Source organism: Triticum urartu, chromosome 1 (assembly GCF_003073215.2).
Source record: "Triticum urartu cultivar G1812 chromosome 1, Tu2.1, whole genome shotgun sequence".
Classification (NCBI taxonomy): domain Eukaryota; kingdom Viridiplantae; phylum Streptophyta; class Magnoliopsida; order Poales; family Poaceae; genus Triticum; species Triticum urartu.
The window spans coordinates 257,723,460-257,738,748 of NC_053022.1; positions in this window are offsets into that span (position 1 = coordinate 257,723,460).

The window sequence follows — 15,289 nt, forward strand, 5'->3', positions numbered from 1 at the left end:
GCGCCTTATCAAGCTTCACTCTGCTGTCAACTATCAGCCCTCTGCGCGCAACCATTTGATATTCTTGCCAGTGGTTGATATGTCTGTCGAAGCCATCTACCCGGAACCTGACAAGGAGCCAATTTATCTTCACAATGCCGATCAGCAAAGCTTCACTCAACCCATTGAAGGAGTTCTGGCTGCCACTCGTGTTTATCCTTTGGCTGGCAATACACGTGCACCTCATCGTGCCCATACTGAAGCCACTAAAAGCACAATTGCTCAAAGGCCTCGAAAGCGTTCTCGTGTTCTCAATGACCGAGAGCTTCTCATTGCCTTGCATCAAAAGCAAGATAAAGCTAAATCGTCAGATGCAAAGCCTCTTGGTGGATGTCAACGCATTCGCAACCTTGCCACCAAGAATGCATTTGTCACTCATGAAACCTGTAGGAGGTCATGGAAGAGTCTGACATTGCTCAGTGCTGAAGCTGATCTTCAAGACGATGGCTTCACAGAGAGATTCAAATTTGACTCCACTCCTCCCAGGAATGCAGTCTTGCATCGGAATCCCTCACTTGAAGACTCTGACTTTTCATCCTCAGCTGCAACTGTTAATGCCAGAGTCATTGATGATGAAGATGATGCTACTTCACCACCTCCAACTTCGGCGTGTATCGACACTGCACCAAGTTCTTCTGCACCACCAAACCTCAACGACGACCCTGCTGCTTCACCTACTCCTCATGGGAACGAGTAGAGGCTCTATGTCTTCAAACCTTTTTAGTCCTTACTGACAAAAGGGGGAGAAGCATATGAGTTGATAGTCTTCAAGCGGATCCATATGGGTGGTTGCTATACTTTTGCCAAGTGTTACAACTCTCACTTTTGATACATTTGGTTCTTTGAGTTGTAACACTTAAACTTGATGGTCGTCTGCTACTTTTTCTGCTACTCTGTGATGCGATGATAAATTTCGCATGTGCGATGATAAATCACGCACGAAGTCATATTGCAGACGTCCATATTTCTTTATGCATGCAATTATCTTCATTATATCTTTTCATGCATGATGAATTGTCTTCATAAGTTGAAGAGGATCTCCGCAAGTACAACCTGCCATGTGCATTTGCATTCCAAAAGCAAAATACTTATATGCACATCTTCAGGGGGAGCCTTTTGCTACTTATGAAGACAATACCTTAATCCTTTACAATTTCACATAATTTTATCCCCGTTAAAAACTTCAACCAGTTTGTCATCAATCACCAAAAGGGGGGAGATTGTAAGTACATCTAGTGCCACCCCTAGTTGGTTTTGGAGTATTGACGACAAACCTGGTTGAGGGACTAATGTTTTTGTGAGAATTGCAGGATAACACATGTAGTAGTCCCTCATTAATTCGGTTTACCTACCGGAGATGACCCCTAAAAATGTATGAAGACATTGAAGACAATGGTGGTGTGTGAACACAATCACATCGAAGCTTATGACTCAAGAAGACATTCACGTGAAGACTATGAAGTGCGAAGACATAGTTGTTTCGTAGTTTCATTTTCTTCATTGTTGAGTCATAGGAACAACCGTACTGTTAAGTGGGGTCCAAGTGAACAAAGTCAGAGCGACTGAAGTGATGCTCAACCAAATCCTATGTCTTCGAGCAAAGACAATGAGAGCAAATCTTATCCAGAGGCGGATGAGTCAGCTTTACTTGCAGCCCAAGTCAACCTGCCGCATGTGTTTGAAATCTGACCGTTGGAACACGTGTCAGTTCCTTAGTGACCCAGGGTCATTTCGGACAAATCAGGTCGGGTTGCCTAGTGGCTATAAATAGCCCACCCCTACACCATAAATTGGTGGCTGCTCAGAGTTAGTGCACGACTTTTGTCGTTTGAGAGCAACCCACCTCCGAAGCTTTTGAGAGAGGGAAATCCTTGCGAGGACAAAGCCCAAAACACCCAGAGCCAAAGAGTGTTAGGCATCATTGAAGTCTTTCTGTCCGCGTGACCTGAAGACTTGTTACACTTGAGGAGTATGAATCCTCCAGCCAGTTAGGCGTCGCGTTCTGAGCATCAAAGAGTCATTGTGGATTGCCGGTGAACGAAGTTTGTGAAGGTTCGGAAGTATGCCTTGAAGACTTACCAGAGTGATTGGGCGAGGACTGGGTGTCCTTAGCTCAAGGGGAATAAGGTGAAGACGCGGTCTTCTGAGTTGAATCTCAGCCTCTCTAACCAGACGTACAGTTGTCACAGCAACTGGAACTGGTCCAACAAATCCTTGTCCTCACCAAGCGACTAGTTCTATCTTCTCCCTCTATTTACTTACAGTTTGTCTTCGTGAAGTCATTGCCTGCTTGCGTTACCTGTTTGACTTCACTGTGTGACTACTATTGTTGTTTGGCTTCATACTATCTTCCATCCTGATCATTACTACCTAGCTGCTATCAGTCTTCATGCTTTCACTTTGTTGAATACTTGACTATGGCTTGCCTAGTGTAGTCTACCTTCCGCTCCATGTTAATAGGTTCATTTCTATTGTTTGTCTTTGAAACTTCCATGACTTTCATAAAAATCGCCTATTCACCCCCTCTAGTCGATAACTAGCACTTTCACTACTCACGCTTCATCGGGAGGGCAATGGTGTTGATGTAGAAGCCCTCTATGATCGAATCCCCCTCCGGCAGGATGCCGGAAAAGGCCCCTAGATGGGATCTCACGGGTACAGAAGGTTGCAGCGTTGGAGAAGTGTTTTCTTGGCTCTCCTGGTAGGGTTTGGAATATTTGAGAATATATAGGCGGAAGAAATAGGTCGGTGGAGTCACGAGGGGCCCACAAGAGTGGGGGCGCGCCCTACCCCCTGGGCGCGCTCTCCGTCCTTGTGGCCGCCTTGTGGCATCCCTCGCATGTACTCCAAGTCCTCTGGATGTCTTCTGGTCCAGGAAAAATCATCGCGAAAGTTTCATTCCATTTGGACTCCGTTTGATATTCCTTTTCTGCGAAATTCTAAAACAAGGAAAAACAGGAACTGGCACTGGGCTCTAGCTTAATAGGTTAGTCCCAAAAAAATATAAAATAGCATATTAATGCATATAAAACATCCAAAACAGATAATATAATAGCATGGAACAATCAAAAATTATAGATAGTTGGAGATGTATCAATGCCTTGTTTATCTGTATTTGCTTGTTAGGTTGGTTGAAGTGAGCATTTGTCCAGTTTTGAATCATATGCCCTATTTATCTATATTTGCTTGTTAGGTTGGTTGCAACGAGCATTTGTCCAGTTTTCAAGCATATGCCATGTTTATCTGTATTTGCTTGTTAGGTTGGTTGCAGTGAGACTCTGTCCAGTTTTTAGTGGCTATATTTGGTTGTTATAATGATCATTTATGCCTTGTTTATTTCAGTCATCCACAATGTGTTGTTCATTATGTGCAAGTCAGAACTGTTCCGCTCGACTGCATCAATACCAGTTTGAACGGCTATATTTGGTTCCAGTTATGCCTGGTGTAGTTAACACATGCCCTTTATTTCAGTTTTACACATTTATCCAGTGTGATGTTTAAGCATTGCCTACGTGCTATTCATTTTCAACAATACTAGTTTGAATTGCAATATTTGATGGTTGTTAAGCCCGTTGTCGGTAACATTGCCTTCCATTTTATATCTGCTTTAACAACATGCTAAAACCAACACATTCAAGCTATCATTTGGAGATGATATTGTTTACCTTTGCTATATTTGTTTGATGTTAAGGTTGTTGTACTTATCATGCCTTTCCACTACTTATGCAAGACAACAACGGCAGTGGCCACCATTTTCTGCTGAGGTTAACTTCATCCCTTGGCTTGTACTCCCCCCGTCGTTCCATAATGTAGTGCATATAGATCTAGACCTGGACACTTGTTAGCTTCTAATATTGACTTGTTGCTTGTAGGTACATATGCCATTGGCAAGGATCCACGCATCGACCCTTTTTGCGTATGGGGCAATGAGATATTCATGAACAAGCATCAAGTGAGGAAACTGATAAGGATTATTAGCAAAAAGATACGAATGGTGGCAAGCAATTTTTTATGCTCTATCCAACACAACAGTGAGCTTTAGGATGGTAACTACAAACTCTGCAGCCTTCTCTTTTTACTGCCCATAGTGAGTTGTTAGACAACAATGTCTGAATCTTTTTCGTTCGAAGTGGTTCCCGAAGCAGTTCACTCAAGATTACCTCGCAAAGTACATGATTGGTGGACACGCAATGAAGGTTAAATTATTTCATCCAGACTACAATGAGCATCAAGAAGTCGTACTGAAGACAGTGAAGGATGCACGGGCGGCCATGACAAGGGGTTAGCCTAGAGTAATGCACGCATTACGCATGGAGGAGGGCACAATATGGGCATTCCGCTTCACCTTCTCTAGCAACCAGAATGTCTTTAGCCTCTCTCTTTACAGTCTTTAGTAAAACTATGGTTCGTCATTCTTTACTTGGTGCTTCTGTAGTTCTTCAGTATATGTGTCGGGACCCCGATTCTAAGTCACACCGATCTAGCATGTAACACCTCATATCACTTTGCGGCCTCACACACGGTATCCCCACGGGTGTCGCCTTACCATGGCACGGGACCGTTTGCGCCTTTTGGCTCACGTATATGATAGTGTCGCTAGCATCCATATGACAGAGAACCTGGCCCGGCATGGCTAGTCGTGAACCCAAAGCGGCACAGACCTACGGAGACAGGCATACATGAATCAGATCGAGCATGTCGGTCAACAGCGTATGAATCCGGGCTGTAGCACTGGGCTAACAGGACTCCGGAAATCACCGCGTGACATTTCCCCTAAGGGACAGACACAGGAACGAAGTGAAACACATGCCGGCCAGTCAAGTGTCCTGAACAGTAGTGCTGGGCTAGCAGGACTCCGGTGAACCGGGCTGTAGCGGACTACTATGGCTCAAGGAAGCACTAGACTACATTTCCCCATAAGAGAGGCTGCCAAGGACAAACAACTAGATTGTCGGATCCCACACATAGCAATACACGTCGCACGTACGCATAACATGCAAGTATGTGAGGTACAACATGGCATCACAACATAACGCAATTCATATAGATAAAGGCTCAGAAGAGCCACATAGCATAAATACAAACAGGGGTCACATGACCCATCATTCAGAGCATACAAGCAACGGAAGCATTACATGTCTGAGTACAGACAACTACAAAAGAAAAAGGCCGACAAGCCTGACTATCTACAAGTCCCTCCAAGGTACAAGATCGTAGCTGAGGTAACAAGCTATTCGTCGAAGTCCAAGCGGTACTACTAGTGAGACAGATGTCTCATCTGCAAAACATAAATAAAGCAAACGTGAGTACAAGGGTACTCAGGAAGACTTACGTCAGATCCTATCATACATGCATTTGTATCAAGAAGGTAATGTGGGGTTTAGTTGCAGCAAGCCAGCTTTGACTCAGTGGCTATCCTGTTCTACGACTATGAGAAACTCCTTTGAGGTGAGGCAGCGCACACGAGTCCACTAATCACCACATCAATACACTACTATGGATTCATCCCCGTCTCTCCTACGAGAAGGCCATCCATAGCACTCACACTTCATCACACACGCTCTCACCACTTATCACCATATACCCGTCAAGTATCTCGGCAACCTTCAAGCGGAAGCCTGGCGAGGGTGTTCGCCACGACCTAACTAACCACGCAAGACTCTAGTCCAGGTTTATCACCTATTTGGGTTCCATCCGCAAGGAGATCCGGCCGGGGTGTCGCTCACGGCCCCAAACGATGTGAGCAGGGTTCCCAAGCCCACCATCCGGGTGCCACTTGGTACACCGTGCCACTTGTGCCTAGTTTATCCCGAGCCCACCCTGCCGGGTGCCACTCGGTAGAAAAATAGCACTACCTACAAACACCAGAAACTATTTGCAACTCCTGGACAGAGATCAAGGCGGTTAATAAGCCGAGAGAGCTTGGAGCGCCCGGAGCCCAATGTGTGGTAGTAGCTAGTCATTGGACAACTTACACAGAACTCAGTTCTTAAGGACGGTCCCAATGAGACAACCCACCATGTACTCCTACATGGCCTCTCACCGCTACCTTTACCAAATCGTGTTCAGACGCTTAACTCTCATTACCTGAACATATCATAACATTCCAATTCATTCCCGATGAATCAGATCTGACACAACTCTAAGCAATAGCAGGCATGGCATGGCAAGGACACAACATGGCTCAATCAACTCCTACACATGCTAGTGGGTTTTAACTATTTACTGTGGCAATGACAGGTCATGCAGAGGAATGGGTTCAACTACCGCAGCATAAAGTAGCAGTTGAATCGTTGTTGTCCTAATGCAATAACTGAGAGCAGGAGCGAGAGAGTAGGATTGTATCGGAATGAACAAGGGGGGTTGCTTGCCTGGTAGATCAATAGGGGGGGCACTGCTCCACTGATAGGTGCTCCCGAACACTTTCCGGAGCAGGACCTATCGAGAAGGAATGGTGTCGAAAATCAAACACAAGTATATGCAACAATTTGATGCATGATCATGGCATGAATATGTGATGTTGTTTGAGTTAATGCATCTAGCATTTATCTAGTTGAGGTCCATTTGAACCAAGGGTTCAAATGCAACTCTAAAATAAGCCCTTAAATTATTTCAATCTGAGCTACGGTTGAATTTCTATGAATTTTTGAAGTTTTGAACATTTTCTGGAATTTCCTGTTTAAAAATAATTCTAGAAAAAGAATAACTGCGTCAGCATTGCGTCATGCCTGCGTCAGTAGGTCAACGGTGGCTGACCAGGTCAAACCTGACGTGTGGGGTCCACACGTCAGTGTCTGTGGCTAATCCTAATTAAATTAAACCTAAACTGGCTTAGTTAATGGGGTTGGGCCCACGCGTCAGTGACCCAATTAGTTAACAGGGTTAAATTAGTTGTTAAACTAATCCTAACTAAAAAGTAATAGGGCCGGGCCCCACATGTCAGCGACCATGGGAGGTCAAACCTCCTGGTCAGCGGGGTCAAAACCCGCCGGCGGCTTGATGCCGGCGAGCCAGACACGGCGGAGGGCCTCGGATTCGTCGCTCCGGCGACCATTCGGGCGGCGGAGACCACCTACGCGAAGCCCAGGCTCACGCGCATCCAGTGGGACACACGGGAGACCGTGGGGTGGTCGGAGCTCGCCGGAGCGAAGCTCGCGGCGGCGGCCGGAGCTCGGCTCGAGCGGCAGAGGGGCTAGAGGGCGCCGGAGAGGCAGGGAAGAGGGGAGTTCGATGGTGGGGATCACAACGGATCCAACGGCGGGGTCGGCAAGCTCGGGGAAGGCTCGGTGTAGCCGGAACGTCGCCGACGATCTCGGGTGGCTGACGAAGAAGATGACGGCGGTGACGACGATATGGGGCTCCCGGAGTTGCCTGGCTTGACGGAGAGGATGAGGAAGGTGGCGCGGAGCTTGTGGGCACGTTGGAGGGGCGAGGCCGGGGCGGTGGCTGCGGATATGGCGAACGGCGGTGACGGCAGCGTTCGGGCGCGGTGAGAGAGAGCGAGGGAGAGGAGAGAATGGGCACGGGAGAGTGAGGGGGAAACGGGGCGGCGCATGGCATCGCGCGGGTGATCCAGACGATGAGAGGGAGAAGCAGGAGGTGGCGGAAGACGTGGCCGCGGCATGTGTCGTGCCCGGCTTCTCCTCTGCCTACTGGCAAGAGGTAGAAGACGGGGCTGCCCCTGGTGGGCTGGGCCGCCAGGTGGGCTGGCCAGCTGGGCCGCGAGGTAAGGCCAGGTAAGCCTTTTCCTTTTCCTGTTTTCTTTTCTATTTTTCTGACATTTGTTTTGATTTAATAAAAATACTAAATCATTTTATTTTATTCTGTAAATTTTAGTAGGGACTAGTTGGACCACTCCAAAGCCCCTCACCAAAATTCAGAATTATTGGACAATATTTTATGTATAATAAAATATTTATCCAACGCAAATAACTACTGGATTAATTCCAAATGCCCAAAATAAATACTTATGAGCTCCTAAAGATATTGGTTTGATTTTTATCTCTGTCCAATATTTTCAGAGAGCATCATGAACATTTTCTTGGACCTTTTTGGAGAAATTTTTTTATCTAGGTCATTTCCAGAAATGATTCTGAGGTTTTCACAAATCCCCATTTCAAATTTAAATGGAATTTAAACATGATGCACAAATGGCTAGCTGGTCTAGGTCATACCAGAACTAGGGATGTGACAACTCGCCCCCACTCGAAGAAATCTCGTCCCAAGATTCAGGAGTCGGCGGAAAGAAAGTGGGGTACTCAAGTCGAAGACGATCTTCACGCTCCCAAGTAGCTTCTCTCTCGGAATGATGAGACCACTGAACCTTGAGAAACTTGATGTTATGACGTCGGGTGACACGCTCTGCTTGATCAAGGATGCAAACAGGGTACTCTCGATAAGTGAGGTTATCTTGGAGATCAAGCGTTTCGTGGTCCACTCCGCGGATGGGATCCGAGAAGCAACGCCTGAGTTGAGAGACGTGGAAGACATCATGAACTCGAGAAAGATGTGGTGGTAGTTCCAACTGGTAGGCAACCTCTCCTCGTTTAGCGAGAATGCGAAAAGGACCAATGTAACGAGGAGCCAACTTGCCCTTGATACCGAATCGATGGGTACCCTTCAAAGGGGTAACCCGAAGGTAAGCTTTGTCGCCAACTTCATAAGCCGCTTCCTTATGACTACGGTCATACTAGCTCTTTTGACGAGATTGGGCTGTTTTCAAATTCTCACGAATGATGCAAACTTGCTCTTCTGCCTCCTGGATCATATCCAGTCCAAAGAATTGTCTTTCACCGGTTTCTGACCAGTTCAAAGGTGTTCGACTTCTTCGTCCATACAGAACCTCAAAAGGAACTTTCTTGAGACTGGATTGGTAGCTATTGTTATAAGCAAACTCGGCGAAAGGAAGACACTTCTTCCAATCCATACCGAATGAGATAACACAAGCTCTAAGCATGTCTTCGAGAATCTGGTTGACCCTTTCCACCTGACCACTTGATTGAGGGTGGAAAGCGGTACTGAAGGAAAGATGGGTGCCCATGGCAGTTTGGAAACTCTCCCAGAAATGAGAAGTGAAAAGACTACCACGGTCTGAATTGATCTCTAGTGGAACACCATGAAGTGACACTATTCGAGAAATATATAAGTCAGCGAGCTGACTAGCAGTGATATTCTCTCGAACAGGTAGGAAGTGAGCCACTTTGGAAAGACGGTCAATGACTATGAAGATAGCGTTATTCCCTTTCTTGGTCCTGGGAAAGCCGGTGATGAAGTCCATACCAACTTTATCCCATTTCCACTCAGGAATAGCTAAAGGTTGAAGGGTGCCAGCAGGTCTCTGATGCTCTGCCTTCACGCGACGACAAACATCACAGTTAGCAATAAACTGAGCGATTTCTGTCTTTATCCTAGTCCACCAGAACCTCTGGCGTAGGTCCTGATACATCTTAGTACTACCGGGATGAATCGTGAGAGGAGATTCATGCGCCTCCTTAAGGATTAATTGTTGAAGATGTTGATTCTTGGGAACCACCAAGCGACTCTCAAAGAAAACAACACCACGATCATCTATAGAGAAACTACCACCAACTCCTTTGTTAATGTTTCTCTTGATCCGGGAAATTCCCGTATCCTGCTTCTGAGCAGAGATGATTTGATCCACAAGAATGGGTTTCGCCACCAAGGTAGAAAGGAATCCATGAGGAGCAAGGTGGAGGTTAAGCTTACATAATTCCTCATGGAGAAGTGGTTGGCCCTGCTGCAACATGAGATTGTTGCAATAGGACTTACGACTTAGCGCATCAGCCATGACATTCCCCTTGCCTGGGGTGTAGGTAATCCCTAAGTCGTAATCTGAGATCAACTCCAGCCAACGTCTTTGCCTAAGGTTCAAATCTGGTTGGGTGAAGATATACTTGAGACTCTGATGGTCGGTGTAAATCTCGCAACGTTTACCGAGAAGGTAATGTCGCCATGTCTTAAGTGCATAGACTACGGCTGCAAGCTCTAGATCATGTGTAGGATAATTCTCCTCATGTGGATGCAACTGTCGAGATGCATAGGCAATCACATGGCGATCTTGCATAAGAATGCAACCTAGTCCCTATCGTGAGGCATCACAATAGATAACAAAGTCCTTAGTGAAATCCGGTGGCACAAGTATGGGAGCAGAAGTCAAGCGTCTTTTCAGTTCCTGAAAACTGTGCTCACACTGTGGGGACCACTCAAACTTTTTATCTTCCTTGAGAAGTTCCATGAGAGGTTTGGCCACTTTGGAGAAGTTCTCAACGAATCGGCGATAATAACTGGCTAGACCAAGGAAACTCCTAACTTGCTTAACTGTTTCAGGCGGAGTCCAATCAAGAACGGCCTGAACTCTTTCGGGATTGACAGCAATGCCCTTACCAGAGATTACATGGCCGAGATAGGTCACTTCTGGCAACCAAAATTTGCACTTGGAGAACTTGGCATAAAGGCGGTGCTCTCTGAGTTTTTCTAGCACAAGTCTAAGATGTTCGGCATGATCTTCCTCGTTCTTCGAGTAAATAAGGATATCATCGAGATAAACCACGACGAACTTATCTAAGTACTCCATGAAGATCGAGTTCATCAAGCGAGAGAAAGTAGCTGGAGCGTTGGTTAGACCAAAGGACATGACAGTGTACTCGTACTGACCATAACGAGTGACAAAAGCCGTCTTAGGAATGTCCCCATTTCTGATCTTGATTTGGTGGTAGCCTAACCTCAAATCCATCTTGGAAAAGACTGAGGATCCAGCGAGCTGATCATACAGGTCGTTGATCCTGGGGAGCGGATACTTGTTCTTTATCATGACCAAATTAACGGGACGATAATCTACAACCATCCGGTCTGTACCATCCTTCTTCTTGACGAAGAGAATGGGGCAAGCCCAGGGAGAAGAACTAGGACGGATGAAACCCTTTTGCAAGGATTCATCGAGTTGTTTCTTAAGCTCAGCTAGTTCTAAGGGTGCCATCTTGTAAGGTCTCCTAGAGATTGGAGCAGTTCCTGGGATAAGATCTATGACAAATTCTACATCTCTGTCAGGTGGAATACCTGGCAGTTCCTCTGGAGAAACATCCGGAAAGTCACGGACTACCGGGATATCTTCGAGGTCAGGAAGAGGGTTGGCATTAAGAGAATAGAGCTGACGCTTTGCAACTCTGGTGGAGACAGTGACTATCTTGCCAGATGGGTGTGTAAGCTGAACAGACCTAGTGTAACAATCAATCTTGGCATAATGAGCTTTCATCCAATCCATACCCAAGATGATGTTAATATCCGTAGACTTGAGGGCTATAAGTGACGCAAGGAATACAAGTCTGTCAACAAGGATTTCATTACCATGGCTTACACTAGAAGTTTTCCATTTGGATCCAGGAGTTTGAATTACTAGTGGAGAGGGCATATCACAGAAGGATATGTTGTGCAAGCTGGCATAACTTTCGGAAATGAGAGATGCTCCGATATCAAACAGAACCGAAGCTGGATGACAGTTAACAAGGAGTGTACCAAGAACGACATCCGGATCATCATGAGTGTCTTTAGCTAAGACGTGATGCACACATCCACGTTCAGTGGGAGCTGACTTGACACTAATCATATTGCGTGATGGCTTACCACGGCCAACAGACTTCTCAGGCTGGGGTGGAGCATAGTTGGTTTGAGAGCAGTCACGTGCATAGTGTCCTGGCTCTCCGCATGTGAAACAAGTCCCTGAAGTAGGACGTGGACCCGCATTGACAAGCGGTCTACCAATAGGCCTGGGTGGAGTATGTAACTGAACTGGGTGAGGCTCCACATAAGATGGCCTCGGTGAATATCCGGGTGGAAGAGCGGAGTTCGGAACCCAAATCCGGCGCTTCTGCGAAGTAGAACCGGAAGAAGAACCCAGATCTCTGGTGTGCTTACGAGACTCCTCGTAAGTGAGTTGAGCTATTTCTGTGTTAATGGCCTTGTTCACAAGAGCCTGGAATGTATTGCAATGATGCAAGTGGAGATCACGACGCAACTTGGGGTTGAGACCCTTCCGGAATCTAGCCTGCTTCTTGGCATCTGTGGACACTTCTTCTGTAGCATAGCGGGCAAGGTTCTCAAATTCTCTACTGTAAGCATCAATAGCCATCTTACCCTGTGTGAAACTACAGAACTCTTCTCTCTTGCGGTCAATGAGGGCTTGAGGAATGTGATGCTCGCGAAAAGCCTCAGTGAAATCCTTCCAGGTAGGTATCTGGCCAGCTGGAAGCATAGCCTCGTAGTTCTACCACCAAAGACTAGCAGGACCTTCAAGGTGATATGCAGCGTAGGTGACCTTGTTACTTTCAGCTACGTTCACCGAACGCAGCTTGTGTGTGATACTGCGGAGCCAGTCATCTGCATCGAGTGGTTCAATGGAATGATGGAAGGTAGGTGGTTTCAAACCAATGAAATCATAGATGGACGCTGACTCTTTGTGCTGATGGGAGGTGTTCTCCTCAATACGTGCTAACAAGAGGTTAGACTCTCGCTTGTTCTTCTCAACCTCTAACATGAACGCTGCCAACGAAGACTGGTCGGGAGGATCCTCATCCCTACCATCTCCGTGGTTCCGGATACGAGCAACAGAACTTCGGTTAACCGGCAACATCCTGAAGAACCAACCAAGGAAACAAGGATGGATTCAGCATCATCATAAGGATGTAGAATATAGTACGAGGAAAAATACTATCTCTTGAACTCCTAGGACAATTCCGGCAGCATAACGGCAGTAAAATGCTCGAAATGAGACATTCTGCAAAAGACGGAGTAGCACCATACTCAACATCATCACTCAAGGTTCTAAGATATTGTTAAATAGGTTACACCGGAGGTACTCAAACTGGGATATGACTCAGACCAACCAAACTTTAGAGACTATGGAGTAGTAACACGTGATCCTGATAGACGGAAGAGAAAGCCTAGTTCCTTAACCCCGTAGGAAAGATAGGATGACTCAGATCACAAGGCATGAGGTATAAGGAGTAAAAAGAGCCTTACATTCCCTTCCACAATCAATTCCCCTACATAACTAAAGAATTTCTAGACTCAACTTCGACCAGGTTGGCTTGGAAATCCTACAGGCAGTCAGGCTCTGATACCAAAACTGTCGGGACCCCGATTCTAAGTCACACCGATCTAGCATGTAACACCTCATATCACTTTGTGGCCTCACGCGCGGTATCCCCACGGGTGTCGCCTTACAATGGCCCGGGACCGTTTGCGCCTTTTGGCTCACGTATATGATAGTGTCGCTAGCATCCATATGAGAAAGAACCCGGGCCGACATGGATAGTCGTGAACCCAAAGCGGCACAGACCTATGGAGACAGGCATACATGAATCACATCGAGCATGTCGGTCAATAGCGTATGAATCTGGGCTGTAGCACTGGGCTAACAGGACTCCGGAAATCACCGCGTGACATTTCCGAGAAGGGACAGACACAGGAACGAAGTGAAACACATGCCGGCCAGTCAAGTGTCCTGAACAGTAGTGCTGGGCTAGCAGGACTCCGGTGAACCGAGCTGTAGCGGACTACTATGGCTCAAGGAAGCACTAGACTACATTTCCCCATAAGAGAGGCTGCCAAGGACAAACAACTAGATTGTCGGATCCCACACACAGCAATACACGTCACACGTACGCATAACATGCAAGTATGTGAGGTACAACATGGCATCACAACATAACGCAATTCATATAGATAAAGGCTCAGAAGAGCCACATAGCATAAATACAAACAGGGGTCACATGACCCATCATTCAGAGCATACAAGCAACGGAAGCATTGCATGTCTGAGTACAGACAACTACAAAAGAAAAAGGCCGAGAAGCCTGACTACCTACAAGTCCCTCCAAGGTACAAGATCGTAGCTGAGGTAACAAGCTATTCGTTGAAGTCCAAGCGGTACTACTAGTGAGACAGATGTCTCATCTGCAAAACATAAATAAAGCAAACATGAGTACAAGGGTACTCAGCAAGACTTACATCAGATGCTATCATACATGTATTTGTATCAAGAAGGTAATGTGGGGTTTAGTTGCAGCAAGCCAGCTTTGACTCAGTGGCTATCATGTTCTACGACTATGAGAAACTCCTTTGAGGTGAGGCAGCGCACACGAGTCCACTAATCACCACATCAATACACTTCAATGGATTCATCCCCGTCTCTCCAATGAGAAGGCCATCCATAGCACTCACACTTATCTTGAGCATTTTAGAGTATCCACTTTAAGTTGTCTATGTATCACGTAAGCATCCAAGAAGTCCATAACCGAGGACACGGCTATTCGAATAGATCATGATAACCCTGCAGGGGTGTACTTCATCACACACGCTCTCACCACTTATCACCATATACCCGTCATGTATCTCGGCAACCTTCAAGCGGAAGCCTGGCGAGGGTGTCGGCCACGACCTAACTAACCACGCAAGACTCTAGTCCAGGTTTATCACCTATTTGGGTTCCATCCGGAAGGAGATCCGGCCGGGGTGTCGCTCACGGCCCCAAACGATGTGAGCAGGGTTCCCAAGCCCACCATCCGGGTGCCACTTGGTACACCGTGCCACCTATGCCTAGTCTGTCCCGAGCCCACCCTGCCGGGTGCCACTCGGTAGAAAAATAGCACTACCTACAAACACCAGAAACTATTTGCAACTCCTGGACAGAGATCAAGGCGGTTAATAAGCCGAGAGAGCTTGGAGCGCCTGGAGCCCAATGTGTGGTAGTAGCTAGTCATTGGACAACTTACACAGAACTCAGTTCTTAAGGACGGTCCCAATGAGACAACCCACCATGTACTCCTACATGGCCTCTCACCGCTACCTTTACCAAATCGTGTTCAGACGCTTAACTCTCATTACCTGAACATATCATAACATTCCAATTCATTCCCGATGAATCAGATCTGACACAACTCTAAGCAATAGCAGGCATGGCATGGCAAGGACACAACATGGCTCAATCAACTCCTACACATGCTAGTGGGTTTTAACTATTTACTGTGGCAATGACAGGTCATGCAGAGGAATGGGTTCAACTACCGCAGCATAAAGTAGCAGTTGAATCGTTGTTGTCCCTAATGCAATAACTGAGAGCAGGAGCGAGAGAGTAGGATTGTATCGGAATGAACAAGGGGGGTTGCTTGCCTGGTAGATCAATAGGGGGGGCACTGCTCCACTGATAGGTGCTCCCGAACACTTTCCGGAGCAG